Genomic DNA, 21,525 nt, shown 5'->3' with positions numbered 1-21,525 from the left:
TAGCATCGGTTCCTCACGGTCCCGAAGCGCTGGATGTATTCGCGCACCGTTTCCCCGCGCTTCGTCGTACTTGTGCTAGATCGGCAATGCCGGCCTCGGAAGCCTCCGAGTGATACTCGCTCATGGAATTGCTCCTCCAACCGCTTCCAAGTCCGGATGGAGTTCGGTGGCAGCGATGTGTACCATCCGAAAGCCGATCCCGTGAGGGACCGTGCGAAGAACCTCACACGCAGCTCGCTCGATGCTGAGATCGTGCCCAGCTGTGCCAAATATCGGCTCACATGCTCGATGGAGCTGGAACCATCTGATCCACTAAACTTTGTGAAGTCCGGGAGCCGATATTTGGGTGGTAGCGGGATCAACTCGTACTCGTTAGGGTACGGCTTGGTATAGCCGAACGTCTTCCTTTTCGGCATCATGCCGAACTGATCTTTCGAATCGTACAAATCTGATCCGCGGTGATGGGCGAAGGTGTCGAACCCCGAAGATTCGCCGGGTGGCATACTTAGCCAGCCATGCTTGCTTTTCCGAGCTTCGAGCCAACTGCAGGAGCTGGGCTCTGGAGGTTTGTCGGAGTGGCGTACTTAGCTAGCCACGTTTGCTTCTCAAGATCTGCTCCCGACGTTCCTCCTGCTGTTCCAGAGGCCCCTGCTGTTGCAGTCTGGTTCGAGAGTGCCCAGGTACTGCAGTCTGGTACGTATGCGCACGCGTATCCGTGCGGGATCTCCTTGGGCGCCTCAGGTAGGAATTGGTAGTCACTAGGATCACCACCAATCTTGTAGACGACGTATGCCGATGAGTTCGGCACTTCTGGTGCTGCCAACGCGAACGGCAGCGGTGGATGGGACTGGAGTGGCATCTCTCCTTTGTAAGTCCCCAGAGCTGGTCCCGACGGAGAATACCGATGGCTCATGATTTCCTGGATCACGCGCAGAGCGACACGCTCCAAAGTGTTCACCAGGCTCTCAGAGTGGCGGTGCAGCGAATGAGCCACCATGTAGTTGATCTCCTGACGCAGCGACTTGGTGCGTTCTTCTGACGGGGCGGACAGGTCCACTCCATCGAGTGCGCCTTCAGGTGAGAACCCCTTCCACCTGACGCCATGGGAGCGGGTTTTGTGGAAAGAGCCGATGAGTTCGGCTTCAAGGACTGCCTTGATCTCGTCATGCTTCTTATTGAGCTCGTCAGGCAGATCCTCGTACTTGACCGGAGTGCTTTCCGCCATCTCGGATGTAGACGGCGATGCGGTGGATGTCGAAGATGGTCCCACCGGGCGTGCCGAGAATGTGTTGCGGTCGAAACCCACCGGCGGGCAGCGACCGGCAACACCGTAGAGCCGGGAACAACTAGGGTTGCGGCTGGCCCCGATCCCTCGGAGCGACGGCCCGCAAAGCCTCTCGGTCACACGTCCGATGCTATCGCAAGGGCGTGCCACCCGACCTATACCCGGTCGGGAAGGTGTTGGATGATGCCTCGCTTAGTTTCCTGCAGGGCATACACGTAAACGTTAAATACGAGCCTCGATCGGCTCTCGGGTTGTCCTGTGAATCGGCTCAAAGAGCCGATCCACCCATGATTCGTACGAGGTGCACGAATATATGGTGGTCCCGCTTGATCAAGATAAAGCTAATGCGATCTACGACGATTTAGGGTTTTCACCGCATAATCGGATCATCCTACTCACGATTGGGCCTCGCGCTCGCGCACGGTGATCGTAAGCCGATCCTAGACAGGGCCTAAAAACCAACACGAGGTTGATCCCCGGAACATCCCGTCTAGGGCTAGCAAACTCCACCCTACACGCCGCTGGATCCTCCAACCCTTTGTAAGGCCTAACTATTGCGGATATTAAACTAATCCTTGAAGAACAAGGAGCAACCGTAACGGATCGGATCTACTAAACAATGATCAAACGGGTGCCGCCCCTACACCTAAGATAGGTGTAAGGGCGGCTAGATGTATAAGGGTTGCACTACGACATCATATGATACGAAGAACAATGCTAACCCTAACACATCTAAGATAACTACGTTGCTCGCCATCAAAAAGGCTTCGAGCACGAGCAGCCGCATGAACAACGTAGACAAGAGTATGCTGCCTAGATCGCAAGATGCGATCTAGGCAGACATGGTGCTTATCGGAGAAACCCTCGAGACGAAGGAGTTGGCGATGCGCCGAGATTTGTTTGTGTTGAACGTTGGTTGTTGTTTATTCCATAAACCCTAGATACATATTTATAGTCCAAGGGACTTTCTAATTCGAGCGTGCACCTAACCGTGCACGGGTAAAACTCTAACTCCTAACCGACACGTAATCTAATATGTTACAGATACAAGGGCAAACTAGCCCAAACTTTGCATGTAAGGCCGATTCACGTATTTCTTCTATATATATCTTCAAGTCCATCTTGATCGCGGCCCACCTCTGACTCGGTCAAATTCTGGTGATAACAGGTGCGTGGAGGAAAGGATTCACTGCTGACAATTCACGCAGAGGTTGCAAGTGTGGTGTCATTTCCTGATGCAAACAAAGCAGACAATGAACCAGTCTGCCTAGAAATAAAAGCAAAAGTTTGCCAGTAGCAATCAGTTTCACAGTAATGCATGCACACATCATTACCAATATTCCATTAATTTAGGCCATTTTTACGGTACCCAGTACTCTTTGGAGAGAGGCTGGAGTACCGCTCAAATCTAACCCTCCGTTTAAAAAGGGTACTTTAGTCTTTCCATCTCTTAATTAACCAGCAATTCATCTGTCTAACTGTCCACTGAATCGTGCGATCTTGGCACAAGACTCGTGCGACGTATCTTCTCTCGTCACAGTGATCTCATCTTGGCTGCGCCGGCGGTAGAGCGTTCCAGTCTCGGCGCTCGTCTCGTCCTCCACGCGGACGGCGCCTCCACAGTTTGTATGACCACAACAAACGGACCATGGATGATAACGAGCGAATGTTTAAATGCATCAATTTGCGCTAGTAATTCTTTTCGTTGTGATGGAAACATCGTGTTTCACTTGACTATTTATTTTACCAGAGCTCCCGTATAAATTAGTTTACTCTCTTTTACCCCTGAGTCAAAGGTACCCCGCTAATTTTAGTAGTCATACTCCCTCCACTTATGTTGGAGTACTGATTAAGATCAGCCGTCAGACTGAAAGAAATGAAGGGCCCATAATCATTTCAGGGTACAATAAAAGAGAGTCTCTCCACAAACATCCATAACCATCCTACCATGCTTATATGTACATACATGCATGAATAAACACGTGTTGCCATCCATCACATGAAGAACCTACCAGCAAGACATTGCAAAAGAAACTACAGAGAGGGTCTCACCTTGGTGTAGTTTAGGAGGAAGCTGTTGTAGATTTGGAGGTGAACATCGGGAAGAAGCAGGCAGTTGACACAGAGATATTGGCGACGCCAATGGTTGAGGCTCCTGTTCTGGCTGGATGGCTTGATGAGGAGCGGCGGCTACAGCGGCCGAGGCCGGGCAAATTTTTGAGCCTCAAGAGGACGGGGCCCTGCCCGGTTCCAACTGCCATCTCCTGGAAGCTCCGTCCCACGCCTCGATCTCGAATCGCGCCGCCACCGGCTGAGGCGACCTCCGCCACGCTCCTCCAGTGCCACCGTCCGCCATCGAGGCATCGCACACAACCGCGCGGAGATCCAAATCCGGAGCCAGGGAGCGTGCATTCGTTGAGGAAGGCCACTCTGAGACGTGTTGTTGACCACATCGTCCTCGCCGTATCGTCCGCGTCCTCCTGCGCCAAGTGGATTGTCCGTCGATGCCCAACGAACGAATCAACCTCGTCTTGCCAAGCTCCAGCCACCACCGTCGTGGACCGATTCGTCGTCGTCCAACCATCCTCGAACTTGCCGAGCACCCAGCCACACCAAGGTGAGCACGCAACTCGTTTCTCTTTGCCCCGTTCCACAGGTGACGACGTCGTGCACCTCCACCGGCGAGCCATGTGTGGCCGCAGCGAGAACTCCAGTAGAAATCGAACCCACCTGTCATAGTCGTGGAGGAAGCCACAAAAAGGACTCCACCGACCGTCCACAATCACCCAGGCCCATTGACAGCAAACACAGGCAATGCGCCGACCATGCACCGGCCAAGCCCAAAACGAGCGCCACCTATCCCTACGCTGGCCCACCGTGCGTGCTTGCACCGTCCAATCGCTGAGAGAGCTTCGATCTCACCAGCCTTAAGCTGTTTAGGTAATATCTAATTCATAGCACCGGCGAACGCAGAACTTTCTTCTATATCATGGCTGCATATTGATTTCTTACCTTCAAAACAGTGCATTTAACCAAGTGTTGCCCTAATAGATAAGTACTAGATACAATGAACAAGATGTTCAGAGCAGATCCTAAGGGAGAGAATCTTTACTGCTCCTAATATTCTATTGCAAATGAATGCACAACTAGGCAGCTACAGGCTGCTACAGGTCCAATTCTTCTACGCACTAGTAAAATTGCACGTGCAACGCACGTATAAAATAAATAGAAAATTCTTTGCTCATCCTAAAATCAACAAACTTTGTTGTTGGATAGCATTCCTGCATTCGACACATGATTGCGAGTATTTCCTTTACCCGATGAGACTCTATTGGAGTGAGATTGCGAGTATTTCCTTTACCCAATGAGAACTATATTGGAGTGAATTTAGGGGGAAATGTGTAATTGTTGTGTGAACCTTCTATGATTTATTATAGGACGGGGGAGGGCTGTGTTCTGTGCTGCACCGTAAATGTTTTACCCGTTCTAAATAAGAAGTCAACAACCAAGTTTAATTATTTATATTATTGTTATACTGCGATGATGCAGCCATGTAATCTCATTAATGTGATGATTATGGTCATTATTATTTTATTTTAGGGTATGAATAACAATTTTGTTATCAGCAATATGGAAGAGAGAAGATTTTTTTTGCAGTGATGAGTATATGTAAGCAAATTCTCATCCCCACAAAAATGTTACAAATGGCCCGTTCCTCTCTAGTAAAATAAGAAAAAAAATTCCAAGTTCTTTTTCAGGCTGACATGCCAACTACTCGATCGTTCTAAAAATACCAGTGATACATATTTTTTCATACAACAAGCAAGTAATTTCATAGAGTGCACCTCATCTCATTTGACAAGAAACAACCGGTCTGAGAGTCGTCTTATTTCACATGAAAATCACATACATTGTACACAAGAAAATCACATCATCTCATCTTTCAAGAAACATCTAGATATACTTGGTTGTGTTACACATGAAAATCACACGTACATTGTCAACTATATTAGTTAGATACGCCACATTATTTGTAGATTCCATTTTTTAAAAACTTCCAACAATATACATATTAGTTTCACAGTGTACACATTTTCATACCCTTCATCTCATCTCAAGGAACATAATAAATTAAAAGGAAATACATCGCACACCATACTAAAAATCAATTGAAAATTGCAGTATTCGAGAAAACCTGGTAGTGGTAGGCTACTGTATTGATATAAGCATCTTTTTTCCTTATGTCTTGTTTTTTGAACCATTCCATCTTTGTTATCCCTCGGATAAACCTGCATATATTTTATTAACAAGTAATACATGGAAATAAAGAGAAAACTTGCATGCCATAATTATTTTAAGAAAATGCACTGATGCTATTTAAATTGTTTCCTCGTTTAATCACTTGCAAGTTACTGCTAGATTGAGTTTAAACTTGATTTCTCTCTGAATCCAAACAAGATGGTACAGTATAGCTGCTACTACTTTGGTCATTTGTAACTATGCAATTGCCTGAAAGACCTCTATGTACACTATGTCAGATTGATCAGATAATATGATGGTATGTTGTTCCCTCATACGCCGCTATTGTTAGAAGATGCACCTGATACCATACATACATAGTAGAAGTATGTACATCAGTTCAAAATGCACCTGAAGCACCTGAAGCCATACATGCTCTTTAAACGGGGAACACTCCCCTGATCCAAATGGTGACGCAGTTGGACAGATATTCTTCATGTACTATGCCTCTGATGAAAACAAAATGGAATCTTAAAATCATCAGGAAACACTGTAATTAGTGAACAGTTGCGGATCAGAAGTTACCGTAGCCAAAAATAGCACAATAGAAGAAGACGATAAAACTAACTGAGTAGTAAAAATGACGAAAAAGTACCCAGAGGTTAACTTAACCATCAATTTTTGACCTCCCTTGTTGCTTCAGAGTAATTTGACCTTCTTGACAAATTTGACCTTCTTGACCTCTGAATGTATATACACTCCATCTCTGCAAACAACAGTATATAAAAAAGTTCCATATAAAAGTGAATTTGCAACCATGTAATGTTCCAAAAACAACTTATCCGTAGTCTGATGGTTTGCCTTATTGAGAAAACTAAAAAAAGAAGAGGTGCTCAAACTGACTTTCGTGTAAGTATGTACACATCTTTCTTCTAATTTAAATGCCATAGTTGGACCAATGTAGCACCAATAAATGTATACGTCCTAGTCTGAAATTAAAAAAAAAAAACATCTTCAAAAAAAATTAGAAGAAAGGCAACTTTTTTCACTGTCCTCTTTAAGAAAGCCAGACAGTCGTACGTAAATATATATAGCGCTAGGGCAATACCATCAGCTGGCCATAGAGCACACACCTTAAATTGTAGTTGGTTGCTACCAGCAAAGATTTTACATCTTCTTACCTCAAGTTCAGAATAGTTTCAGCATAAGGACAACTTCAAGATCTGCATGACTACTCTGTAAAAAACACTTCTAAGGTAACTCGATACATTACACTAAGGCATACCTATATGCTATTTCATGCTTTTTCAATATCATGAGTATACACCATTACACCAAAAAAAAATGAGATCATCAGTATCTACATATTATTAGGAAGACATATTTTATACCCAACTACATGTGAATGAACTTGATGAATCATACTTAATATTTCTCCATTATGGATTATGGTGATCCATCGAACTTTTCCTCTGAGCAAACTGAGCTTGCATGCCTAATCTTTTCATTTCCAATAGCAACCACTGTATGCAAAAAATAGATCCAAATTACAACCTATGTACCATCCAATAAGCCATGTTAATCTTACCATATTCAAATACCATCTCCAAGTTAGCAAATCTTTGGTTATACACAATATAAGCCAAATCAATGGCTTCGGAAAATAACCTAACTTCTAGGATACACCATATACGACGGTAGAAACATACCTTTAATAAAACAACGTACGCCCCAAGAGATCAACGATCATGGTCGGGTCTGTGGCTGGCCGGACTCACCTGCTCCAGGTGGATGCCAAGGCGACCGCAGGTACATCCAAAGTATGTCCAAAAAGTAGTTCCAAAGTTCAGGTTACCATCATTTAAGTGTTCCATTTAATACCACAAAATGAAAATGAATGGAATATTTGGCAGACACATGATTTATGCAATACTGACCATTACTACCATGGCGATCAGAAGTATAAACGAAGATTTGTCAAAACTTACCGATTAATGTAAACAACTTGCAGCATTTCTTGCAAAGTTACCCTCATGCAAAACCTATGCAAGATCACAATTAGATAGGTCTCATGAAAAATTGAAGTTAAATGCAGTAACAGTTATAGGGTTAGCCCAAGCATATCAGTAAAAACCAGAAGGAAGCATCCTAGGAAAATATTTGAACTCGCATGTGTAAACTGCGAGTCAGCGAAATTCACTAATCTACATATCACTTTGACTAACGATATGATCTTGCTACATGCAAAAAATTAATTGATGCTAAAATTGTAATGTAATGCATAATGGATTGTCAAACAAGAAAGAAAACGGAGCATCAAGGTCAGATCATACATGCGTTTACCATCACAGGGTATTTCCAATTATCCCACAGCTCCATCTTCTTTTTCGGAATTCCACCTTGAGTTCACAATTTTATTCTCTTTCTTGTTCTCAAGATTTGGTAGAACCCGTGTTTGTATCCTGTTCGTAGCACTAATCCCTGACTGAAGAGTAAAATGACAATACTGAACCTCTAAAGCACTCTATTAGCGATATGCACAATGCACTGATACCCGAGTGATGTACAAACACATAATCTTAATGTAAAACAGAAAAACCAATTATTGAGACTACGCACTGAATTGCTGTAACAGTAAATTGTGCCAAAGAAGAGCAACAAATGCATGTATACGCTATGTAAAGCTTGTAACAAAGCGTGGTGGTAATAATAGAGAGATGACTACAACTCTAATACTAATCAAATTCCCACAAGAGAAATCTAAAGCACGGATTGGAGAATCATAAAATAAGCAGATACCTTCAGGATTCTAGGAGGAAACGCGGTCGAGCTGGGCCTTGGATGAGCTTGACCTTGGAGGAGCTGGACCTTGGAGGAGCTGGCCTTGGAGGAGCTGGGAGCAGACGGAGGCAACGGCGTGGGGCAGTTGAGCTGGGCCTAGGGGACGGCAGGTGCAGAGGAGGCTTCGGCGTGCGTGCGGCGCGACGACGGGGCGAGCCCGGGCGGCGGGTGGCGCACTGGCGCGGCGGCGTGTGCGTCGGTGGCTTTCGCGGGCGTGCGTGGCGGTTATTGCAGCGGCGAGCAGGTCGTGTGCGTCGGCGGCTTCCGCTGGCATACGCGACGGTTATGCGGCGGCGTGGAGGTCGTGTGCGTCGGCAGCGTGCGCGGCGGTTATTGCGGCGGCCTGGAGGTCGTGTGCAGGTCGACGCGGGGCAGGGTGTCGCGCGTTGGGAAGAAAAGACGTCTTTCCACTCGTTGATTTGATTATGCGTGGGGTTGCGTCTAACACTGTTTTAGTGCTATAATCTGAGCCAATAGACTAGATTATTGGATGGTTGAGATTCTTTGGATCTGCCACTCTGTGTCTTTTTATATTAGTCTAGATCTAGATTAGTCTAGATGCAGCACCATATTTCTCTTCTTCCTTGAGTTTTGACGGGAACGTTGGTATATTTAGTAAAAAAACTATATTTGGTACTGCCTACGTTTCAAATTTTCTGCAAAATTTTCGCACGAATTAACTTGTTTGGTTGGCCACCCTCATAAAAAAATTCTGCCTCCGCCCTTTTTTTTTTGCGAATAGGACTTTCGTATTAAAAGAAACAACGAACAGTACAAAGCACTACAAGAAAAACGAAAATTACAACGAGATCCTTGAGAAGCCCTTCATCTTCAACCACCAGACCGTGTCGACGGCGCGCCACCGCTGCCGCTCCTCCCTGAGTCGGCCTGACGTTGTTGGTTGCGAACGGGAAGTCACCGAATGGGTCAAAAAGACCACATCCGTCCAAGAGACGAAGAAGAAGAAGAAGGAAGAACTGCAGATGAAGCTCATTGATGATCCGAAGATCCCCACAGCCAGACGAAATCCTCGAAGACCACACCACTCCCACAAGCCTCTCGACGTTGCCGCCGAGATGGGGTTGAAGCCGGGGAGACCTTATTGCACGAGATGCCGCTACCACCACCTGAGCACCACCCCTACAAATCTTGACCCTAAAAACAAAGAACGAATCCCTCAAAATAGGGAGCGGAGCCCTCCCACCGACGAGGGTCGAGATCCACCGCGCCTCCATGGCCCATAGGCCACAGAGACGAGGTGATCAGCGGCGGCGCCGGCAGGAGGCACGAGGCCGATATCCAATCTCCTTGGGTCTCGTATTGATTCATGGCAATAGGTTTCAGCTTTCAGGTTCAGGAGTAGCGGCCGCCATAGCGCTAGGCCTTGTTTGGTATATTTAGTAAAATTAAAGAGGGAACAAAAAAGAGGGAAAAGATATGGGCCGTCGGCGCAACTAACGCCGTCTACTGACCGTTAATGGGAAGAACCGCCACTGCCACATGTTCAGTAACTGTGCCGACGGCTAGATTACGCCGACGGTGGCCGTCGACACCCCTGGATCTACGCCGACGGCTAAGATACACCGACGGTGGCCGTCGGCATAGATGTAGCTACGCCGACGGCCTAGCTACGCCGACGGTTTCTTCAGTGGGGCGTATCATTCCAGGTTATGTGCCGACGGCCCCGATAAATGACCGTCTGTGTATTTTCTGGCCATCGGCACCTAATCGTTTCCTGTAGTGCGGGGTATCTAATTGTTTGGAAGATGTACTAATATGAAAGCTAGGACTAGGAATAGAGGGAAAGAGAAAAAAAAAGTTCTCAGTGTACTCCCATTTACTTCTTGTCCTTGCCACACTATGATCCAAAGAGATGATGTGTTCAGGTAGCTTATCCATGCAATGCCGTAATCTAGCCAAGTGTATATCACCATTTGGTTGCATTAAAGTTCAGGCCTGATTGATATTTCTGTATTTGTACTCCAACTCACCATGAAACCAAACTCTACCTTGAGATGCATCTATCTGTAGATAGAAAACAAAATCAGTTTGCTCTTGAACGCATCTTTCGGTTTTGCTTGTCTGATTCATTTGTGCTTGGCAGAGCCCAGCGACACGATCAAGATGGCAAGGGTGGCAGCGAGGATGATCAAGATGGCTGATCAAGAACAAGAAGATCAGTTTGTGGCAGATGGGCGACTGCTTCGAGCGGGCTGCAGCGAAGAAGGTGCCGTGCTGATTGGATGCTTCGGGATTTAGGTGTTTAAGAAATTAAATAATTCTGGTTTCCTGTTTCACATTTTCCTAAGGAATTATTCTGGAGTAACTGAATTACCATGGAGCATCATCATCATCCACTCCTGCTTCCATGCACAACAGTGTGTTATCTTTGTGTTAATTGAACTACTGCTACCTTCATCATCATCACTGAAAATCATAAGAAAAGTTTCTTACGCCGAAACTTGCACTACTGCTAGCTTCATCTTTGTGTTAGAGCATCTCCACCGGCGCGTCCTATAGCGGTCTCGATAGTGTTTTGGGAGTCGGCGTGATTTTTAGGCTTACACCGGTGCGTCTCAAAAGACGCCGGCTAGTTTTCGAGCATAATAGAAACGCCGGCAACCCCGTGTCGGCCCCTTCGACGGCACGTCAGAAAACGCGAGTGGGCTCCACCTGGCAGCCAGACGCACCACTTTTCCCACCTCCTACCCACGTCTGAGCCGACTCCTACCCCTCTAGATCACCACCGTTGCCTTCGTTGTCGCGCCCCCTGCGCGCATTTGTAGGCGAGGAGAGGAGCCGCCAACAATGCATGATTTAATTTTTATTTGTTTGATTGTATGAATAATTTAATTTCTATTTGTGTGATTGTATGAATAATTAAATATAGTATAAATAAAATATAATTGATATGTTGTTTTAAAATATTAAGAAAAAAATTGGGAGCCCCCGTACGGGGAGCGCCGGTGTGGAAACAGCATCCCCAAATAGAGGATGCAGTGCCGACGATCCTATATAGCAGTGCCGACATTTGTGCTGCGCCTATTTAAGAGGCACCGGTGGAGATGATCTTAATTGAACTTGCTAGGAGATGAATCAATGTAATGGTAGCCGAAGGGAAAAGTCCGGTTTGAACATGGATGCATGTGAACCCTAGTTGGAAATGCATTTTCCAAATATTAAAAAATTCTGAAATAAAAATATTCGGGTACGTACGCATGTTTCATGTGTGCGTAGAAAGTTTTCGCGGAGAAACCACTTTTTTATTTCAGAATCTAAAAAAGACAAAATACGTCCCATATATACTGCTATATAGCCCTACAAAATTTCACTTTTTTGCCGAGACAAAATAAAAAGTTTTTTCGTCACGAAACTCATGTCCAGGGCACATATCTGAGATCATCTGGGAAATTATTTTGTGTTTCGATTTTAAAAATATGTTTTTACATCACAAACGGAACTTTTCAAAAAGTGGGTTCACATACCCCCATGTTCTAGATATGCACACTCCAAAGCTGTTAAAAGGGAAATTGTGCATGAGTTGTGTGTTTAGATTTCACTGAAAACTGCATTACCTGTCCTCAATCTCCTGCTTGTCGTTTGCGTTCAATGCCGTCCTAGCAAGGTCCCACTCTTGACACCGGAAGTCTCGGTGGGCCGCTGGTAGAGAGCACCTGAGCACAGGGACGGGGTCACGGGCACACGGAGGGATGCTGGAGTTGAAGATAAGGATGTCACAGAGCGACAAATTCACCTATCTGTGCACTGCTGGACTGCTTGCTTGTGACTGATTCTCGCGTTCGGCGGTGATGGATTCCACACCCACGTGGCAACGCAGCTGCTCCATGCACGAGTTCGAGATAAGAGCAAGAACAATAATATAGTCACCCACTGGCTATATTAGCATGCCATGTCACCTAAAGCTTTCACAAATAAATATGCATACAATAAGCTGGCTATTAGGTAGACTCTATATATATATTAAATATTAAATGGTTGCATGAAGAAGTGTTCATGCAAGACACAAGAGATGGGAAGAGCCAGCTATAACATCCACCGCAGGCTGCATGCGAGCTGCAGCTTTTTGATTGTTGTGCTACAGCCCGGCTAGGAGCGAAGCGTCAGCTCTCTTCTCTCTCCTCCTTTCTCTCTCCTCCACATAAGATTTTAGTAATATATAATGGCTTGTAGCTTGCTGACTAGGATCTATTGTACATGCTCTAACACCGTCTCTCCACAATGCTGTGTATGCACCTGAACATGGGCCAGTGTCACCGAGTTCAAGATAATGGCGTCCGTCCGTGTGCATCATAAGCGACAAATGCATTCATTTCATGGCCGCCTCACTCTTCTCCCACACAAAAACCGCAGATGACTGGCATTCATGGCCGGTCCGCCCCGGTGCTTAAAAATACCCGATCACACACACGCCCGTGGCACTGCGCAGTTCATTTGGCCGTCCCCACCAAAAATTGGCTGAGAGCGCTCCCACGTACTCCAGTTGAGCTGGATAGCACGTACCTCATGCAACTGCTGGCACCATCAGGCAACGCAGCTGTCGCATCAACGCTCTACTTGGCTCGAGCTCAGCATAAGGATGGTGGCGTACGTGGCACCAGCGTCAAATTCACCTCACTGTCCTCAGGAGGGTACTGCGTAATTGGCATTCATGGCCGCCCCGGTGCTTAAATACCCGATCACACACACTCACCAGTCTCACTCTCACCTCACTCACCAGCCAGCTCTCTGTGCCAAAACATCATCACTAGTAGCAAGGAGAGAAGAGGTTCAGATCAACCAAGGGTAGACGACGACCATGAAGCTTCTCCCCGTCGCCGTGGCTCTCCTGGCCCTCCTCGCCGTCGCCTCGTGCCGGGACCTTGCCGCCGTGCCGGCAGCTCAAGGTAACTCAACCGGACCGACCACGCTCTCTTCTTCCACCACACCACGCTCCACTCTCCCTAGTCCTAGCCGCCGGTGAACTAACAGCTCCCTTGTTTTCTTTCCTTGCTTCTTCTTCCGGCGGACGAAGCCGCTGATGGCGCCGCCGCGGCTGCTACCGACGACAGCGCGCAGGCGCAGATCAAGCCGACGGGGTATGTGGGCGGTGCGTGCAGCGTCGTGTGCACGTATTGCAAGCGCCCGGGCGGCAACTGCTTCAGTTGCGACTGTGGTCATTGATGAAGTAATGTTTAGATCCGAACTCTCCAGGAGAAGCGTCCCCTTCTCGCGTCCTAAGTCTTTGCTTTCAATAAAGTAGTGTAAGATATGCGTCTTTAGTGAACTAATGTACTAAGATCTGGTCGTCGTACTTGGCACTTTCAAGTAATAAGTAAAGTAAATGTAAGATCTGGTCCTTGTATTTGGCACGTTTGGTGCAGAATGTTTTCTAGGCATAAATAAATCTGCCAGCTGCGCCTGAAATCCCTGTGTGTGTGGGGAAGATTCGATGACATGCTTTCTTTTAGCCTTAAGTAAATCTGCTAATTTCAGCAAATGTTTCAATTTTGCCTCCTTCTATGTCAATCAGGTTTGTGATCACACACGAGGTGCACAAAGTCCACTCCATCTTTTATTTCGATTTAAAGGCGCATTATATTAAACTTTTTAAAAAAAATTAGCAACAGGGTGATAGATACACAACTCCATCTGATCTTCTCTCAACTGCAAAATAAAAGATCGGATAAATAAATGTGCCGGTTTCGCAACAAATCCTTATCCAGGAATGCAGAAAGATCAGAAATCAGACGAACACAGTTCTATGTCTGTAGCATAGATAAAACCTGATAACTATGTAATTTAATCATAACACATCGCGGCATACCACTCGCCAACGGGATGTGGAGACAAAGTGCCTTCGCCTTGGAATGCCTCTGCAGTGTAATTCCTCATCACCAAGTAATCATGGAGGTACACATTCCACTTCTGCAATTTGTGTACGGTAGCTAAACACTAATTATAGCTTTCCACCAAGTTTGTAGGTAGTATTGCTTTAGCAAGACTTAACCTACCAATACTTGATTCCAAAGATAATCTACTAGCTAGCAGCTAATCATGCACTATCTTTATTCCAGAAATTTCATAAACTTTATTCAAGGTCGCCTACCAATACGCATGACATGCTTTAAAAACATCTAAAACCTGAAGTGTGATTCTCATGTATATGTAAATGTTTGGTTTTGAGGGCACCTCCAGCGGCGCGACGCAATTTAATGTCCGCGAGCGTCCGTTTGCGTCGCGCTGCGGACGCTAAAATGACTGTTTTTGTCCGCGCGTCAGTTTGCGTCTAGGGGCTGCTCCAGCGGGGCGACGGATTTATTTTTTTCTTTTTTTTCCTCTTCTCCATTTAAACATAGTCCCAAATATTACGTATTGAAACATGATTTTATACAAACTAACACATAGTTTGGAACATGGTTTACACAACCTAACACATAGTTTGAACCATGGTCGACACAAATATAATTTTTTTTTAAAAGAAATCAGTTGTGTTGATTTCCGTATGTTCGCTACCAAGGAAGAACATTTGAGGGCACACCCAATCACCCAAACTGGAAAATCCAGCGGGAGGAGACGGTGCCCTTGTTGGTTCTACCGAGGAAGAACAGACAGAGACCTCCACTGGCTTCGTCTGGCCTATAGCCAGATTCGCTGCAAAAAAAAGAACACTCGACGTTCTAACTATCGGTGTCCGAGCCGGATTCGCCGGTGTGGTAGTGCATGCGGCAGGCTGTGTCGTCGAACACCTTGACGATCATCTCGCCGTCCCCCTCGTAGAGGAAGGTGAGCTGGCAGCCGGGCTCGAGCGCGAGGTCACGGGCGAACTTGTCCCACCCCGTGTGCGGGTACATCTTGCCCCGCCCGTCGAACAAGACCTCCACGGTCCGGCGGAAGAAGTTGCAGCCTGGCCTCCCGTAGCTGCAACTGCGCCGGCTCGACGCCGTCGACGAACTGGGCGAACTTGTCCGGGAGCCGCTTGATGGCGAGTGGGTCATCGTCGATGCGGAGGAGGAACTCGAAGCAGCGCTCCTCCTGCGAGGACGAGGAGGGCGCAGGTGACGGCGAGCGTGGGGCCGTAGCTGCTCCACCACGGCGGCCCCTGCCCCGGCCACGGGGGCGCCCAGGGCCGCGGCCTCGGCCGTCTCGCCGGCCACCAGGACCGAGCATGGACTTCCTCGCGGGCCTGGCTGCGTCGCAGGAATACCTGGGCGGCCCTACAGTCGAGCTTTGTGGCGGCTAGGGTTTCTTTGGAGGAGTGGATGAGGAAGAAGAACGCGCGCCCCCTTTATATAGGCCGGCGGCATGCGGTGGCCGCGGGACGCGTGGCGTCGCCATTAACGTGGTTGGCGGAGGTGGGCAGCCGCTCGGCAGCCGAGGCATCGCCATTAACGTGGCGCAGACTGCCGAAGCGACGTAGCGGCGCCAGTCGCTGCCGCGTTTGAGAAGATGCATCGACGCAGGGTCGCTGCCAGGCAGGCCCGACGAAACTTCCGCCAGACGCGAGCGGACACTTTCTGCGTCCGCCGAGCGTCCGCCAGAGACGCATCCGAGGCGCATATTTGGGCTAGGTTTGCGTCTCCGCGGACGGCCCGATCACTTTGCGTCGCCCCGCTGGACGTGGTGCCAGACGCATTTCCGATCATGGCGGACGCAAACGGTCGCTGCCATGATAACCTGAAGTACGAATGTGCAAAGTGAAGTTGCTCCACATAGTACTGGCATGTTCAAATTCATAGTTATTTGATATAGCTAGCTCCTATATACTTGTGTTGTGGGCAAATGACATGATGCATAAAATCTATAATGTACGGATTACAATTCTAAATCTACCGACTCTATAGCATGCAAGCTGAGACATATAGACTGCTATTTACTGCCATGGAACTTTAGTTTCTTGGGAGTTTCCAAAAAAAAAATGATCAATGTCATATAGTTTTTTTGCGGGTAAAAGAGGATATATTAAGCCACAGGGATTACAAGGAGGTCTTGGGCAAACACCTGAGACAGAACCTCAGGCCCCGATCCAAGCCAAACGGCAGTTCTAGCTTCTGTTCTTGCTAAATTAGCTAGACAGTGACTAACCCTGTTTTGCATACGATCCACTTTTACAAAAGAAATAACTCTATTACTATTAAACATATCTCTAATCTCTGAAATCAAATGTGCTACTGACGAACGATCTTGGTTCTTCTCCTTGATAGCATCAACTAGGATTGAACAGTCGAGCTCAACTGTTATTGGACTATCGCTCCTTTGCATAGCCAATCTCAAGCCTTCTTCACATGCCATAGCTTCGGCCTCAAGAGGATCAGAACAGTTCAACAACTGACGACAAGCCGAGAATATGATGTGGCCATTCTCATCTCTAAGCACCATACCAGCTCCGGCCGAGCCATCTTCCAACTTGACCGATCCATCACAGTTTAATTTCACCCAACCTATAGGAGGGAGTTCCCAATGTTTGTCAGGTGGCTTTTCTGGTACAACACCAAACGAGTTTGAAACTGAACTAGTCAGAACTGGTTGCTTGCCTTTGATCATATCTCCGGTTGATGAAGTCTTCAGATTTTTTAGTATACTCATGTAGCCAGTGAGGAAGCGCTTGGAACTCTCGATCGAAGGGAGAGGTTTAGAATGAGTAGCTTCATTACGAGCATACCAAGCTCGCCAAGCAACGAGCAGAATAGCATCACACATCTGCTTCGGAGCAGCTTCCAGGATGGAACGCAACCAACAACCTGTGTTGGACCGGAGCTCTACGTCTGAAGGTAAATACCAAATGCCTCTCATTGCATCCCAAAGTTGACGTGCATGTGGGCAACTATACAAAGTAGTGTCATTTTCTAAAGTCACTACTATTAACTGCTTGGAACTTCAGTCAGCTGGGACTTTCAAAAGTGTCAGCCAAGTGATCACGTGGGGAGGAAGAGTATGGTGATGTATTGCTTCTCATGGCTCACCTTTGTGAGAATGGTAGGAAGGAAAATGCAGTGAGCTTGATGTCTTGCCGGTGCCGAGGATAATGCGCGGTGAGCTTACCGCCTTGCCGGAGGAAGTCAACAGGGTGGTCCGAGGGCGGCGGCGGTGAAGGGGAATCCTAGGCTAGAAGGGCGGCGATTTGCGCGGCCATGGGAAAGACTCGAGGAACGAGCAGTATTCCTATTTGACGCATTTTGTATCGCCTATCGTGTCGATGCTCGCATCAGAGGAGACACTACCCCAGACAGGAATATTCCTGACGGCCAATTTCCGTCAGAAATAACTGAAATACCGTCAGCAATACGTATTCCTGACGGCCTCCGTCAGGAACCAGCCGTCGGTAATAAGGTGTCAGGAAAGATGGTCATTCCTGACGGTGACCGACGGGAAAGAGTATTCCTGACGAATTTTCCTGACGTCGCACGGGAACCACGGAAAGAACCATTCCTGTCGGTCCGACCGTCAGGAAAGCCCGTCAGAGACCACAGCCGTCAGGGATGTTCGATGAACTCTGACGCTGAGGCTGAACTCTCAGGAATGCCTTGCCGTCAGGACAAAAGTGTTCTTGACGCTTGCTCTCCGTCAGGAAGCACGTTCAACCTTCAGGAAAGCACATTTCTGGGTACTCCAGCACAAACGTCAGGGATGTAAGCTGTCCGTCAGGAATGTGCGTCAGCACTGTTGCTGAAGCATTTCCCAAATGGAACCCAAAATTCAATTGGAAAAACATAAAAATTGACATCAATATATAAATATATTTTGCCATTATCAAAACAGCACGCACATCTGATTCACAAATCACATTCAATACATTTTCTCATTGAACAAACTATCACACAGTAATCCATAATGACATGTACTATATCCATAACAGCCACTTGTTTTTGGCAACATAGAGAAGAAACAAATATAGAAACATTCAGGTTCACAAACTACTGACAAAAGAAAGTCAAATTCCAACATGGTAGCTACATGTGTAACTGCTATATTCATGCTTATTATTCATCCAAGAAAGGTGATTCATCCCTTGCTTGAGTTGTATGCAGGTGGCCTGATGGGGTAGTATCACTTTGCTCCGCGGCACGAGACGATGCCATCACTTGAGTGCCGCCATTTTCTGTAGATGGTGAAGATTGATTCACCTACAAAAACCACATGAAGAAACATCGTTTTAAATTGTGCTAGTAACAGTACAAGTACAGTTCTGTAACTTTGAAGTAGTTATATACCCTGCATACATATATGTACTAGATGGTATGCATAAGTACAGTACAGTTCTGCAACTTTGAAGTAGTTATATACACTGCATACCTATAGGTACTAGATGGTATGCATAAGTACAAGTACAGTTCTGCAACTTTGAAGTAGTTATATACCGTGCATACATATAGATACTAGATGGTATGCATACAGACATGCATGTAGCAGTAGTACTAATAGAATAAATAACTAGAACTTATGGAGCATTGGCTTTCTAGTGCAATGACCAAGAGAATACAATCAAGCATCGGTCCTTTGGGCAGTCAGGGTACCCATGATTTGCATTTGCTGCTGCAAGGTGCTTCTCAAACAAAAAGCTATTGAAACAGCAGCAGCGCACCTCACGCAACTAATAAAAATATGGATACTATTGGTTTTTAGTACTTACATGCACACCATCTTCCATCAAGTCATCTTGAAGGTCTTCCGGGACAGGAAATCCAGCATTTGTATAAAAAAACTGTTGTGCCAAGTATTAGTTCAGGTTAATTTGGGCAACTAAGAATTCACAATATATGCATATCACAGAACTTACTCTCATATGTTTAGCATAAGTCTTGTTCTTTTTTTCCAAGAATGTGTTTTTCCTCAACAAATCTTGATACGACATGGAGTTTGCTGGCTTTATGTTGCTTCTTTTAGCAGCAGCAACAACTTCTGACTTCCTGAATGCGCCATCACCTATCGGAAACCGTCCATGAGGCATGCCACCACCGGTGGAGTACAGTACAGCGGGATCAAGATCACGCTCCTGCCAATCTTCTGGATATGCACTTTTAAGACCCTTCTCGTAGTCATCCTTGCAACATGATAAAAAGCATATAACATTTCAGATTACTACAGATAGTCCTATTGAAGAAAGAGCAAAGTTCGGTGTAACTTACAAGGCGTTTTTTCGCCTTCAGGTTCTCGATGGAGGTGTTGCTACCATTCTCTTTATATTTCTTAGCTCCTACTTTCATGCACTTGTAAGTGTTCATGGTTGTTGCCTGTTCAGGCCCAAATGTCTTTCCCTGCATAAGAAACCATGATGTTTTATCACGCTGCCACATCTAGAACTACAAAAAACACATGAAACCGAAGGTGACTCACAATGTACTCTTTGGTGCAAGCGAAATTTCGAGATCCACCTCTGTTTTGTGCAACATCATCTAGTGATGATGTGCGTGATTGTTTGCCAAGCCCACGGTATCTTTCCGAAATGCATCAGCTTGGGTTCTAAACTCATGATCTAGAGGAAGAAACCTCCTGTGGCAATCAAACCAGCATGCCTTCCCACCTTTGTCTAATCGGAATGCTTGTGTATCACTTCCACAGTCATAACATGCAAGTCTCCCATGTGTGCTCCACCCAGCAACCATTCCGAAGGCAGGAAAATCATGGATTGTCCAAAGCTGTGCTGCCTTCATGTCGAAGTTTTGTTTCCCGTATGCATCCCATGTTCGAACGCCACCCCACAATTTGGACAACTCATCAGCCAAAGGTTGCATAAGAATATTCAATTTAGTTCCAGGATGTTCAGGACCAGGGATAACTAGAGCAAGAAATATGTATTCTGGGCGCGTTATGACATCAGGTGGAAGATTTAAAGGAGACACAAACACAGGCCAACATGAATAAGAAGCAGCAGTCAAACTGTAAGGTGTGAAGCCATCGGTTGCCATAACTAGTCGCACACTCCTAGGATCTGATGCAAAGTTAGGTTCATCTTTATCAAGTTGTTGCCATGCTTCACCATCACATGGGTGCACCATCATATCATCATCATCATCAGGGTGAGGAGTTTTTTTGTGATACCGCATCATTTTTGCGGTCTCCTCATGAGCATACAATCGCTGCAACCTATCTGTTATGGGCATGTATCGCAACACTTTATGTGCGACCTTCTTGGAACCTTCTTTGTACCGAGGGGCTTTACAAATATCACACTTAAGTTTAGCCTCATTGTCTTTGTAATAGAGCATGCAATTATTGCGACACACATGTATTTTATGATATGGCATACCAAGACCCTCTAGCAATTTCTTGGACCTATAGAAATTCGTCGGCAAGGATGAATTGCTAGGCAGCAACTCATGTATGAGCTGAAGTGTATCATTATAAGCAGATTCGGATTGGTTGTTCATTGACTTTATGGTCAACAACCGTGCTATGGCAGACATAGTTGAGTGGCTTGTGTTTTCATGCACCAACTCTTTCACACTATCAAGCATCCTATAAAAAGCTTTGGCAGATTCTATTGGTTCCTCTCCTACTAGAGGGTTAGAAGCAGCTAAGTCAATCACCATATCGTCCATCCTATCATTATCATCCACATCAGCACCTCCATGGTCTGTTTGATGGACACGGCCCTCACCATGTTCTGTCCAAACATTGTAATTCCGCTTGAAACCAAAGCCACACAAATCTAACTCCACAAGCATCTCTATCCTTCGTAATATAGTTACGACAGTCCAGCGCATGGACACTTGATCTTCCCATTCTGCACTACATTGGCTTGAGCAGAGAAAGCAAAATCTAAGAATTCTTTTGTGTTTTCATACCACTCATCTGTTGATTTACCACGTTTCCAACCACTATACATCCAACCTCGATCATTCTGTTTTTTACAATTAATAAAATATTGCAACCAAATATCAGAATGCAGCAACGAAATAGAAATAAAAAATTATAAACATAAAGGAATGCCATATCGCGTCCATACCGAAGTTTCACCATCAGCAGCCATGGCAAGTCAGCACACTTGGAGCGATCTTGCCTGCCAAAGACAAACATATTAGATTACTAATTGCCTTTATTCAGAAAAATTAAAGATTTAGAGTACATGTATAGACGCGACTACTGGAACGCAATCGAACAAAACTTACTACATTAGTAAAGCGTGTGATCTGCAGTGCGATCATATAAAAATCACTCATCTG

The 21,525-nt window shown here is 46.1% G+C and overlaps 2 long non-coding RNA genes across 2 annotated transcripts; both read right to left on the bottom strand.

Moving 5' to 3' along the window:
- Nucleotides 1-5,282: 5,282 nt before the first annotated feature.
- On the bottom strand, nucleotides 5,283-6,247 carry LOC124679030. Its single transcript, XR_006994765.1, has 3 exons — nucleotides 6,180-6,247; nucleotides 5,936-6,031; nucleotides 5,283-5,574 (listed from the first exon to the last, which is right to left on the bottom strand). It is a non-coding gene; the product is annotated as an uncharacterized LOC124679030 (long non-coding RNA).
- A 1-nt stretch (nucleotide 6,248) lies between these two features.
- LOC124679029 lies at nucleotides 6,249-8,434 on the bottom strand. The gene is made up of 4 exons (XR_006994764.1): nucleotides 8,324-8,434; nucleotides 7,513-7,566; nucleotides 7,234-7,302; nucleotides 6,249-6,290 (listed from the first exon to the last, which is right to left on the bottom strand). It is a non-coding gene; the product is annotated as an uncharacterized LOC124679029 (long non-coding RNA).
- Between the last annotated feature and the right edge of the window lie 13,091 nt (nucleotides 8,435-21,525).

This window comes from Lolium rigidum, chromosome 7 (genome assembly GCF_022539505.1).
Source record: "Lolium rigidum isolate FL_2022 chromosome 7, APGP_CSIRO_Lrig_0.1, whole genome shotgun sequence".
Classification (NCBI taxonomy): domain Eukaryota; kingdom Viridiplantae; phylum Streptophyta; class Magnoliopsida; order Poales; family Poaceae; genus Lolium; species Lolium rigidum.
The sequence above is the reverse complement of the archived record's forward strand: the minus strand, read 5'-3'. Positions and strand labels throughout refer to the sequence as shown.